The sequence below is a fragment of the Nylanderia fulva genome, unplaced genomic scaffold (assembly GCF_048542155.1).
Source record: "Nylanderia fulva isolate GAGA-0341 unplaced genomic scaffold, ASM4854215v1 Scaffold3, whole genome shotgun sequence".
In the NCBI taxonomy this organism is placed as follows: Eukaryota; Metazoa; Arthropoda; class Insecta; order Hymenoptera; family Formicidae; genus Nylanderia; species Nylanderia fulva.
Window position 1 is genome coordinate 308,481 of NW_028190368.1, and position 13,544 is coordinate 322,024.

At 33.8% G+C, this 13,544-nt stretch overlaps 1 protein-coding gene across 4 annotated transcripts in view; it reads right to left on the reverse strand.

Moving 5' to 3' along the window:
- Positions 1-13,544, reverse strand: part of LOC114933676 (uncharacterized) — a 33,655-nt gene that overhangs the window by 15,946 nt on the left and 4,165 nt on the right. The window contains exon 1 of one of the 4 annotated variants that reach the window (XM_029306298.2): positions 11,578-11,896. The exons of the other annotated variants lie outside the window; for them this stretch is intronic. The gene's annotated coding sequence lies outside the window, so the exon portion shown is untranslated. Of the gene's footprint in view, positions 1-11,577; positions 11,897-13,544 lie in introns of those variants that run through there. 4 annotated transcript variants of the gene reach the window in all.

Here is a 13,544-nt window from a genome sequence, read left to right on the forward strand (position 1 = left end):
CTACATATTTAATATTTTTTATTTCTGGTACATATTTAATATTATTTAATTTGTGGTAAATATCACAGAAAGTTGTATAAAATTCTTCCAATACCATCTTTTATTTTAAATCACTTATAATTTGGAAAAATTATTGATGCCTCGACATTTCGCTATGAGGAAAAATCATCAAGAATCTACTGTAAATGATTCACTGAGTACGAGACACTCTGTATAACATACATAAATACTTTTTGCAATTGCGCGAAATAATATTTATAAGATAAGAATAAAGAGCTAAATAATTATTTCTATCTTATCTCTGTAAAAATATCACGTTTGCTCGAGTCGCTGACCCGAACAAAGTAACATTAACTCGATTTGACGCGGAAAAGTTTTCACTGACAAGTATTCGTCCGCGCTTTATTTAAGGCATACAGCTTTATTTAAGCCCGTTAATCGACCATGAGTGAGAGTAAATATAGAAATGGTGCACACGAGGTCGAAAGGTAAATCCGATTAAAATACGATAAACTGTGTGTTTCAGTTTGTAGAATATAACGATTGCGTTCTAATTGAAGAGTTAAATGCAATAGTCGACTTTGCTTTTTACAAAACCGAGAAAATGAATATTAATTTTCTCTAACTTTGAGAGATTAATTTTATCAAGCTTCTAAAAGTTTAAGTTAAACGCGTTGTTGAATTGAGTTTTTTAGTCATCTATTAGCTGTGGCAGAGTCTTTTAGCGACGAAAAGTAGAACGAGTTTCGATCGAAACTTTAATCACTCGATGTAAAAAAAAAAAAAATAACTTTACCATATTTGCATGTGTTTTGAATAAATTACATGCGATATGATTAAATAAATTATATGATATTATCAAATAAATTATACAACGCCAATAATTGAGAGATTGAAATATCGAAATGATATAATAGGTCTCTCGAATAATCTATATAATTAATCTCGAATATTAATCGCCGCATGGGGGGATAATCGATGTCAAATCAAGCGTGCAATCGAGCGCCGACAAACATTACCCCTTCCAAACTTCATTACACGTTCGGAAACTGTTTTTTCGATCATTTTTAAATCGATGTCACACATAAAACGTGCGCGCGACTTCATATATAGCTCTCAGTGGTAGTATCTAGATACATTTTGTGTATCTGAGATACATTTGAATTGAAGTTTCTGTATCTAGATACAAAACATAGTATCTGAACTGCTTTTCTCAGATGCATTTTCACATAATTCTTCAAATTTTTAAAAGATCAAGACGAGTAGAAAGTTATATCGTCATCAACACCGATTGGGCGATTATTTAGCTTTGGTGGTCAAATTTATATATCTTTAAGATATTTTTTATGTGTTAAGACTAACGAATAACGTAGTATACAAAAAATATTAATAAAGATAAAAAATTTATGAAGTACATTTTATGCATATTACCATTATTATGATAAAATCTAATTTAAAAGTATCTGACATGTATTTGACATACTTTTCAAGTATCTCAGTATCTGTATCTATATACATTTTAATTTGTGTATTTGTATCTAGATACACTTTAAATGTATCTTACCCATCACTGATAGCTCAGAGTACCAAGTACCCAAGTTACTCGATCCTGTACGGAATGTTCCGCGGCACATAAACCGTTTTACTCTCTCGCGGTTGATTCACCGGATGTGGGTCACTCGTCGCGTCATCGGAGTCTTCCTTCCGGGTCTCAGCCTTTAACTTTCTATTGTAGCGGCGCGTCGAGTCGTGAATTCCCGAATACGTCATCGCTCGCGCGTCGGTACACTTTCGTGTGACGAATAAATAAAAAAAGAAGAACCGCTTATGGTGGAGGGAAGACCAGATGAGAGCGATCGAGGACCATCAAGGTTGGGCAGATACTTCAAAACAAAATATTTAAATGCAAGATGCAAGATACTGACATACATTGAAATATTATTGAAATACTTGGATTTTGAAATATATTTATAAATACCAATTGTATTTAAATACATTTATAAATACTTTTAAATACAATTATTTTTAAAATTTTTTTATTACATACTGTATACTTAATATTAAAGCAATTACAAAAAGATTATCTACTATTATTTAAAAAATGACATTTTTCAAATAACAGTAATAGTAGATAATTTTATTGTAATTACTTTAATATCAAGTATAATATAGTCTGACGGTAGAATTATATGAAAATAATATTATATCAAAATTTAATTTCAACACTTTCAAAGATAAGTTATTATTTATTTGAACTTTAAACTTTATAAAATAATAATAATTAAAATAAACATATATTATATTATATATGTATGTAATTACATAAATACATTTAAATACAAGATACATTTAAATTAAATAATTAATTAGAAAATTCAAAGCTTGATTATTTGGTATTTAAATAAAATTCATATTTAAATACGTATCTCAGATACTTTAAGAACATATCTGTCCAACCCCGAGGACCATCTTCTCTCTTCCGAAGGAAGGAATCTTGACTCGGGTCGGGCCCGGGAATCGTGAATGAGAAACAGAAGTTGAAATCGCGCCGGATGTACCGGCAATCGAGAAGAGAAGAGTGGGCCGTCCCGGCATAAAAAGAAAGAAAGAAAGAAGGGAAAAAAAAGGATCTCGTATCCTCTCTTACATTCTTCGCGAGCAAAATAAGTGGCACGGTCGTATAATAAGCGCTACGGTGCGGCTTTTATGGCGACGATATTAGTGCCCGCACGAGCAGCAAATAACTGCCGCTCTCGCACATGCACGCTTGTGTGTGATATTATTATTACATGCCATGCACTCCAGGAGCGAGTTTTATTATTCAAACGTACCGGATATTCTACAACTTCCGGGCCTCGAGTGTACGATTCCGGTTCGTTGGCCTTTTTCCAAATATACGTCCGACAGTCTCTCTTTAAAAAGATTAGCGAAACATTCAGCAAGTACATAAATATCTAGACTTGCGTTCCAAATAAGAATGCAACAAGTTGAAGAATTTTAGACAAATTATACAAGTTATTAAATGCATTATTGAAAAATTAGCCACTCATTGTCAGAGACGAGATCGATGTGCAATTAGCCAAATAATTGGTTGTACATCATCAATTTATAATCAACGCGTGACTCAGACTCGTATTAATTCGTACAATATTTAATACTGTGTAGAAAAAAATTTGAAAGAAAATTCCTCGTAAATTTTAATTGTAAATCGCGTGAAAACGAATTTAATGTCAAAATAAGATGTAAAAATTTGAGATACATAATTATTAATATATCTATAATATTGAGATTTTATGTATAGCTAATTTAGTAATAGCAAGGCCTTGGAATTTATTTTACTGTATATGTCTATTTTTAATTTGCGATTCCAATATTACAATATTATAAATTCAAACGACATTCTTTGATATTAATCGCAATAATGGTTAGATTCCTTAGCAATTTAATATCTCTAAAGTATTGATTATATACGATACGGCTGCTGTATTGTATGTAATTATAATTTGCATTTATAATATACGCTTCACAATTTAAATATGCGTTTTAAAATACAAATTATCCTATACTTTGTGATATATTATTTATTAACATTATTATTTTACATTATAATATTCCATGCAAGTACGTATATTGCACAGTCAGATCAAACATATCATAATCAATACTCAAGAATATTAAATTAAAAATAGAAGCTGTAATAAAACTATACTTCAACTCAAAAAACTAATTTTGTGTTTAAAATTGAAAAGTTGTAATTAATTTACGGAATTAATTCTGACATATTTTAATATATCATCGCAATTTGTGGTTTTCGAGTATATTTTCATACATACCTTGATAAATCATAAAATTGTATAATACAAAATAAAATTAGAGTCTATTTCTATATTTGTATATATAAACTTTGAGAGAGATGTTGAAATTTTTAGCACGTCTAATTTTACGTTTAATTTGAAAAAGTTTGCCGAGTCTGTCGAGATTAGTATCTACGTTACGTAATCCCTGCAATTCCATTTGGATGATAATAATTTTGACTTTTTGCATCGGAAATTGCGCATTCGAGCACAAAGTGCATTTGGCCGATGCATTTGGTTGCACAGAAACTCGGAAACAGTTATACGCGCGTTACGAAAGTTATCCCGAACTTCCTTTGTCTTCTTAATGATATTGGTTCCTAGATTCTATTGAAGCATCATACGAATCCTTGCAGTTTATATAATCGTGAGCATCTTTTGCAAAGCTTACTTTATGTTATTAAGATTATATCTGCTGTTTTTTAACAGAAAAAGTTTTTTTTATTACACTCTCGTCTTTCTTTCTTTCCCTCTTTATACTAAACTCTTTGTATACATCTCTGAAAATGTTAAATCTACACACGTTCGCTGGTTATACTAGAACGTGAACCTCAAGCATCTGCAATATTCACGTCTGACAAATGGGAATAGGATAGAGCTACGTTTCTCAAACTTGCACAGGTCACGAAATCCTAAGCATCTCCCGAATGTATTCTTAGTTTATGCGGAGAATACAATTATTCTGGGAATATGATACGCGTATGCATGTCAAAAATATTACGGAGAATAATTTGCAATTACATTTAGATATATAATAATAATAATAATACAACGCGCATAAATACCATCAGGGTGGAACGAACGCATAGTTTTGCTCGTATATATGTATATGCGATATTCTCCTTCCCGTAATTTCCGAAAGTTGCGATATTTATTACAGCTACGAAAAACGAGACAGACTCGCTCTCTCGCATTCATAATTGTAAGAATCTATGCTCGGACCCTGCTATTAAATCTTGCACGAAACAAGAAAAAATGGAGGAGCGTACGTCGCATACTTAATAAGGGAGGCAGCCGCCGAATAACGATTCATCTTTTTTAATTGCACGACCGGTATTCGGTATTAGTTGAGCTGCACGCGCTACATATCGCCAGTGTTGTGCTTAGATCACTTTTAAATTAACTAGATAAAGATGAGATAAACATATGTAAAGTCATCTTAGATAAGATAAAAATGAATTTGGTTTAAATATATTTAGATAAAAGATAAAATTATATGGCAATTCATCTAGATAATTTTCTAGATAATAATTTTTAAGGCTGCTTATGTAAACGTAGTTATAAAAAAGTGTAAATTATAAAAGGAATATAAAAATATGTGCATTCATATTTTTATTGACAAATTTGTATCGCTTTATTACTTAAATTCTACTATTTAAGTATTTTTATGTGCTATGATTCTAAACCAAAATTATCTAAAAATTATTCTAAATAATGTAGTAAAGATAATATATTTTTTTTCTAAGATGCAGATATAGATAATACAAATTTTATTATCTATATAAAGAGAAGATGACGCCAAAGTTTCATCTAGATGATCATCTATATAATTTTATTTCGATAACAGCGAATAAGTACTGTATATCGCAACGACGATCCAAAATAACGATCCAGGCTTCAGAGACAGGTCGCCTCATCCTTGTCTCACCCGAATAAATAAGCGCCATAAATTTATGATCAATGTCTGCCGTTGGTATATGGAAAATCTAATCGATAAGGGAGAACGTCATGATATATAATGCAACTCGAGTCTCTCGACCAGGACAACTGTATATATACATATGTATATATATATGCATATGTATATTACGAACATCATACATAGAATGTCACAAGATCGACCGACCGAATGTCCTTTTCAGTCGAGGATGTCCTTTTTCAGCTGATTTAAAATCGATTGTTCCTGTAGAGATGAAAACGTCAAGACATCTACATATCTAATCGTCGAGCTTTCGAATAATTAATCATTTCTAAAAGGAAACTTATGGAGAGATATTAGGAGATTTTAGGAAGATATATTACGTGATTTCAAGCGTGTCTTTATCCACATTTTTGCCTTATGTCTCTGAAAAGTGCGATTAAAGATGAAACGATATAAGATCAAGAAACGAAAAACGCATGATGTATAAAACAACACCGACGGTTTTGTAATAAAAGTATAAATTAGAATATAAATAGAATTTTAAAGGGATGTTGACTGTGTCTGTTTTCGATAAATATTATTCTCATTTAACTATTTATTGGCTATACAGAATGAAAAATCCTTTACTAGAATCAAAGTATTCATGATAAACAAATCTAGGCTAAGTTATATAATTACAGATTTCTTATCGCCCAATGCAAAAAGATCGATAAGAAAACTGTAATTATTTAGCTTTCTTTTTTTTATATACATATATAATATAACCCAGATTAATTACTATAAACTACGGTCTTATATACAAGTCAGGACACTCATTAAAATGAAGTGTGTAAAAAATGTAACCAATATGGCGACCAACTCAGGCTTTGAATAATAATATATTTATTATAATATATTTCACTATTTTTAAGTAGTTTAATAGAAACTATTTTTAATATTTATTCCGACGGTTTTTTAACCGAGTTTATTTTTAACATTTTTTCAATTGTGCACAAGATCTAACACAACTGTCAAAAAACTGTCAAAATAAAAAAAATCTGCGCTGGATTGAATAAATCGGCCTGAGTTGGCAAGCATATTAGTTAGATTTTGTTATACGCTTGACAGCACGTAGTCGATATAGAAGTGTCCTGACCTGTATCGTATATAAGACCGTGCTATGAACACTTTAATTCTAGTAAAGGATTTTTCATTCCGCGTAGCGAATAAACAGTTAAATCAGTCAGCATCCCCTTAACTCGCCAAGCTTAATTATACGAGGAAGCGATCGAAATGATGCGGTTGAAAGGAGTAATATACACAGTTTCTGGGACACGTCGTAATGGCAGATCCATCGATATGAAAATCGGCGTAATAGTAAGAAGCCGTTGCGCAGGTTGTAGGCCGCATATCGCGCATCGTTCCAATCTGATTAGCGCGCTGATATAACATTCAATTTCCTACAACGGATAGGTAGGGTAGATTATACACGGATACCTTGGTAGATAATATTACGTGTTCCAGATCGCGCACATCTCTCTCTCTCTCTCTCTCTCTCTCTCGAATAGCAGACGACCAGAAGAGTATATAGACGCGCGATTGAACGCTCTGATGGACGGATTCGTTTTTTACCGCAGAATTATTTAAATGGAATCGCACGCGGAAGTGTGCCATCTGGTTGCCATAGCTAAACTGTACATAAAACCGAATATCCGCTTATCGAAGCCGGATCTTCCATTAGGGGCTTCGTACACGAGAAAGACTTTTTTTCATGAATAACAGAAAAAATGATACAACTTTTCGATGAAAAATCTGTTTGCTGTGTTACCTAAATTAAATTATACAGATGACCATCTAGATGAGACTTTGGCGTCATATTATCGATCTTTATAATAAAAATATGTATTATCTATATCTGCATCTCGGATGAAAAAAAGTATTATCTTGAATAATTTTCAGATCATTTTGGTTTAGAGTCATATTAAAAATATGAATGCATATATTTTTATAACCCTTTTATAATTTACATTTCTTTTATAATCTGTGTTTACGTATAAGCAGTCGTGAAAATTATTAAGCGCGCTTATTTCATACGCTTTTCGAAATCAAAATTGCAAGCTTCAAACATCATCGGATGCAATCTTCGTTATCCCAAAGAGCATATATATATACGAACTGCCTAGAGTTATCTAGCTCGTCGGGTCAGATAAAATCTTTGTGACGGAAGTTAAAGCGAATACAAAATCGGGAGATGATGAGAGGAGCTAGCGAGTTAACGCGCGGGCAAAGTGAAAACCTTTTCGCTATGAGGTAAAAATCACTGGCGTTGGTTCGGTGCTTTCGGCGTTGCTTCGAAACCGACGATCCGTGGATTTCCGTCTACAGGGGGTGGACTTCCTCTTCCCTGGCGAGACGAAAAGCGCCAGGGAAATTCTCTCTCTCTGGTTCGCGCACTCCGGTCTTTTTCCCTTTTTCCGAAAAACATCGTGGAAAAACATATCACGAAGCCGTGTTCTGCAACATCGCGTCCCTCTATACGAACAACTCGAAAAATCGACAGTTTCGGCTGTTTTAAACCGTGTATGCGCACGTGTGTGTGTGTGTGTGTGCGCGCGCGCATAGTACCAGATTTTTACATTAGACACCCCGCTAGATACGATGCCCGGGGTCAACGAAATTTTGCACGGATAAAGGGAGAATGAAAAAAAAGAACTTGTTTAAATCTGAATCATCAAAGCGTTGAAAAAGTTTTTCCCTCTTTCTTTATCATATCTATATATACGTCGCAACCGAAGCGCGCATATGAACACGTCGACGTGACCTATTAGTTGAAAGGAATGAAAATAACACTGTGCATTTTCCCTATATATATATATCGCAATCCGCGACGTAAAATATGATATTCATTTCATATTTTTAATACTCGCATGCGAGATTGCACGAAACGGTTGTATGAAATATATGTACATGGAGAAAGACAATTCCCTGCTTTAATTTCGTAATGAAAGCACAGATGAGAAATTTAGAAGCGGAACAAATCGTATTAAAATTTGATATTAAAGCTCGCGTGAGCTATATAGCTCGGGAATAAAAAGAGAGACAGATAACAGAGAGAGAGAGAGAGAGAGAGAAAGAGCGAGCCCGTCTCTTCTGTCGGAAGTTACGGGAGTGCGCCGCTGTTTTCCTCGGGAAACGCTATTGGAAATTCTTTGTATGCTCCTGAAAGCAGCACGCGACGGGCGTTGTCAGCTAGACGACTACAAAGTATTGCAGATTTGCCGGAGCTCGGAGACGTGGGGCGTCGAAAAATTCTCCGCTTGCCAAAAAGACCGCCTCGCCGTCGAAAATTTCGATGCTTCGTCGAACGGAGCATCTCGTTACTCCCTTTGAGCGGTCTACCGGACGGGAATATTTCTCTTTTTTTTTTTTTTTTACCCCCGACAATTCGCATTTACAAACATTGCGCGCACAAACCAAATTGTTGAAATACAAAAATCAGGCCAAAATTGCTCCGAAATACGTGGAGGAAAAAAATCCGTTTCTACGCTCGAGCGACCGCGGAATATACAATACATTGCATAATTATAATACGTGAATGTTCCGACATTCGCGTAAAATTGAATTCACCTTAAATATCGCGAAACATATTAACGTTACGATCGAGCTGTATGTGCGTGAATTTTACTCGGTCGAAAGTTTCGTCGAGCGGCGTGGAACGGGCACGCGTGAAGAAAAAAGAAACTGCTTTCACGTCCGCACTCCGAGGATATCGCACAAATAGAAAATAGTTATACAATGCGGTACATACCGCTAAAGATTCGAGACGAGAATTCCGCTACGCGTGTTCGAAAATTCTTAGCGGTGCATCCTGCGTAAATGCACGCGAGGCGCGGTTCGGGAAAATTCTCTCGCGCGCTTTACCTATACATATATGTACATTTATATACATATATACACATATATATATATATGCGCAATGAGAGAATCGTACATTCTTGCGGCCGTTTAGAAAGTATACACGCGGATAGGTTTCGCGAGGAATTGGTTAACTCTCTGCCCGATGCGCTGGTGGAGGACTTGCGCAAGTACATTTGTGCAGAAACGGGGCCGAGAAGGAAGAAAAATATAATACCCAGGATGACCCAACGCGCAATTAAAATTAGAAATAAAATCCACGCTCTCCAATTTTTTCTTTTTTTTTTTTGTTTCTTAACCAAACACGCGAATGTGATTCTACGCACCTCAATCTTTTACGCGATTTACAAATAATTGTATTCCATAATAGGCATTGTAAAATCAACATGTTGACGTATCATTTATGTAATAGCTGTACACTGCAAAAACATTTATTGAATTCGAATAAATATTTATTTCGATACTGCCTAATAAATCATTTATTCGAAATTATAATAATATTGATTTGATGTAAAAAATATTTATTTGTTTCAAATAAATGATTTATTAGGCAGTGTTGAAATAAATATTTATTAAATCAATAATTTTTTTCAGAGTATTAAAAAAGAAAAAAACCTCGCGCATACATTTCCTTCGAGAAACTATAAATATTTTAAATTTTTCAGCAACAAGGCATATTGTACGCGTTTATACACAGAGAATTTTCTCTTAAAATTTACCGTGAAAATCATGGTAATCGTGAGACAATATGGTATATATTTTTATAAGAAATTTTACAAGAGTATCTTTGTGTGATTAATATATTTATCATAATAAAAAATATTAATATCAATCACAATAACATATAAAATATGTTCAATTAATTTTACTATATATAATACATAGTAAAAGTTACTATGTATATTTAGAATTTTTACATGTAAATTTAGAATTTTGACAATTTCTCGAAGCAAAGAGCGTGTAAGGCGCAGCTTTCTTTTCCCGATTTATATATTACAAAGTTTTTATCGTGTAAAAATACAGGAAATAATATGGCCGATTACGATGTACCAGTAACACATAAGAGCCATAAAGTTTCTTTTCCCTCACTTTCTATTCGAGCGTTACTGCGAGAATATAACCGATAGAGATCGTTTTAAATGCAGGTTTAACCTCGCTCCATTTTAACAAGTTTAAAAAAAGGATGCGGAAGAGTTGAGGCAACGATTTAGGCAACAAATTCGTGTAACTTGGAAATATGATTATTCGTAACGCAAACTTTCACGAAAGCGCGTCAAGTTGAATATCGAGGCTTTACTCCAGAAGCATGATTTAATGTAAGCCATTTAAGAAGGATAAAGTTTCTTTTACAGAATTTCCATAGTACCATCCTCTTCCTGAGGAATATGGATCCGCTTAAGCCTCATTCTAATCGTGGCCTGGAAAGAGTATCCCCTCTCGAGAATAAAAAAAAATAAAGGAAAAAAAAAGAATTTCTCTTCGCGCTCATAAATAAATCAACGAGCATCTCGCGATGAGAGAAAAAAATTTTTTTACATTGTTGGAAATAAATCCACCCCGCGCTAGAAAGCTACGCGTATTACTTCGTAATTTTTCGTGAAAAAAAAACGACTCGTTCTCTGTGGCTCAGCAAAACATATATCCAACAATCGAAGCGCTCGGCGCAACAATGGCCCGACCGTATGAATTTTTCTTTCGGGAGAAAATAAAACTGCGGTTTTACCCACAACCTATCGGTAATTCATTCAATCCATTTTTTCCATTTTTTTTCGCAGATTGTTTGACTATTGTTTCGATTAACAATATTCCACAATATCGCGTCTCTCTCAACAATATATATTATTATCCGAGCGTAAAAATTTTACATTTAACACAGAAAATATGATTATTATTTAATTCGTTACCCAATTTACCTTAAAAAACAAATATAATAGATAATCGAAATTACATTAAACTCGTAACAACATTGTGGAATAAAAACAATACATATAGGGAGATGAAAAATAAAGAGAAAAGTTTAAAAATATTACGCCAAAATTAGCGGATACAATAGCATATTGTAGGATTATAAAAATAATTCTCGGATATATCATCTCGCGGTTATACTTATTTTCAAAAAGTAGCACACACAGTTACACATACACACACACACACACACACACATACACCGTAGAGGCCGGAACTCACCTCGATCGTAAGTATCAATTCCCGAGGATGTGACACGGTTTAAATTCACCGATGTCGCGAAGGAGAAGAGACCCAACCGGAACTTGCGCACAATATATCCCTTCGTTATGCAAGAAAGCCTTACTCCGATATAACAAAGCCCCTTGGCACGAAACGTGTAAAAAATCGCGCGGTAAGCACACTGGTATATTTACGACGGCGACGCTGCTTCCTCGTGAAGTTCCTCCGAGACGCGCGGAACTCTCCTCTCTCGCTCGGTCCTTTCGCGCCGGACGACGCTCGTGCACTGGCTCGCGCCGCGTTCGGTGCCGCGGACTCGTCCTCGTGTGATGACCCCCTTCTAGAATTCTACGGCCCTACTGACGTCGCCGACGTGTCGGACGTGGTGCGGTCACCAGTGTTGAGTGGTATCATGTATCTGAATACAGTATCCAGGTACATTAGTTGTGGATCTGAGCCTGTACACCGAACAAAATTCTGTTCTCATCTTTATAGTATGTGCCACTTATATAGGCGCCAAAAGGATCTTTTTAATTTAAGAGCAAAACTCTCTAAATGATATTCTTATTAGATATTCCCATTAGAGATGCTTATAATATGCAAGAATATATACTTGATTGAATGTATTCTTTAAAATTATTAATCGTGATAACAAAAATAATCTTTCAAATGGACATTTATTATTTATTACATAGATATTTAAATATTGAACGTATAATTGAATATTTTATGTATATATCGACATAATTAAATACATTTTTATATTATATTATTTTTAGTATTAATTAATAACTTATCAATTTATTATACATTTAAATAATTCCAATAATATTATTTTATTATATTTATTTATTGCGAAATTAAAGTTGCAAAAAAGATTAAAAATAGCTTCTTAATTTAAGAGGATATTCCAAAAAGCATCATGTAAAAAAGAAAATATCCTTATTAAGAATATATCTATTAAGAAAACTTAAAAAGTATACATTTTAAGAAAATAAATTTTTCGGTATATCTGAGATACATTTGAATTGAAGTATATACGTATCTATGTATCTAGATACAAAATATTCTTTAAATTTTTAAAAGAACAAGACTACAGCAGAAACAACTGACAATGCTGTTGCATGAAGTTTTCTCTTATTTGTCAGACAAGCAAAAAAATATCGCATAAATGTATACACGTTTTCTTCATATCAAACATTTGTTTTTATAATTCAACACGATTATATATATTGTCATCATCGGTTGAGCGATTATTTAGCATTATGGTGGTCAAATGTTATTAAGACTAACGAATAAAGAGTCGTAATGTAAACACAAAGTATTAACAAAGAAAAGATTTATTCAGTATATTTTACGTCAGATACTTTTTAAGTATCTGAATATCTGTATCTAAATACATTGTAATTTGTGTATTTGTACCTAGATACTGCGTCTAAATGTATATCTTACCCATCACTGCCGACGTTACGCGGAATCGAAATCGATTCGAAATGAAATTCCTATATATTATCGAGAAGAGGAGACGACGAACAATTATTATCCGCGCGAGTTGATGAGGCCAAACCGTTTGCAAGCTCGGCTTAGCAATTATCTCTCTCTCTCTCGATTATTCCTTTGTAGATTACATCGTCTGCGATACCGATACAGAGAATTAGCGCGACCTTTTAAGGATAATAATTCCGATAATATTGTGTATCCCCATTATATTGCCGGTTCACCACATTAATCGCGTTATCCCCGTTTTCTCGTCGATTCCTCCAGGAATATATACTCACGATATCGATCGGCAAACGGATATTGAACGATTAAGCCGAGCGGAGATCAAGGCGTCGTCCTGGTTTACAAGAATAAGTAATAATTTGATTTCCTCCAATCGAGGAACGCACGTACACATACACGTTTGAAATCGCAAAAATGAAAGATAAAGGAATAAAAGACATCAATTATTTAGCATACTTTCCATT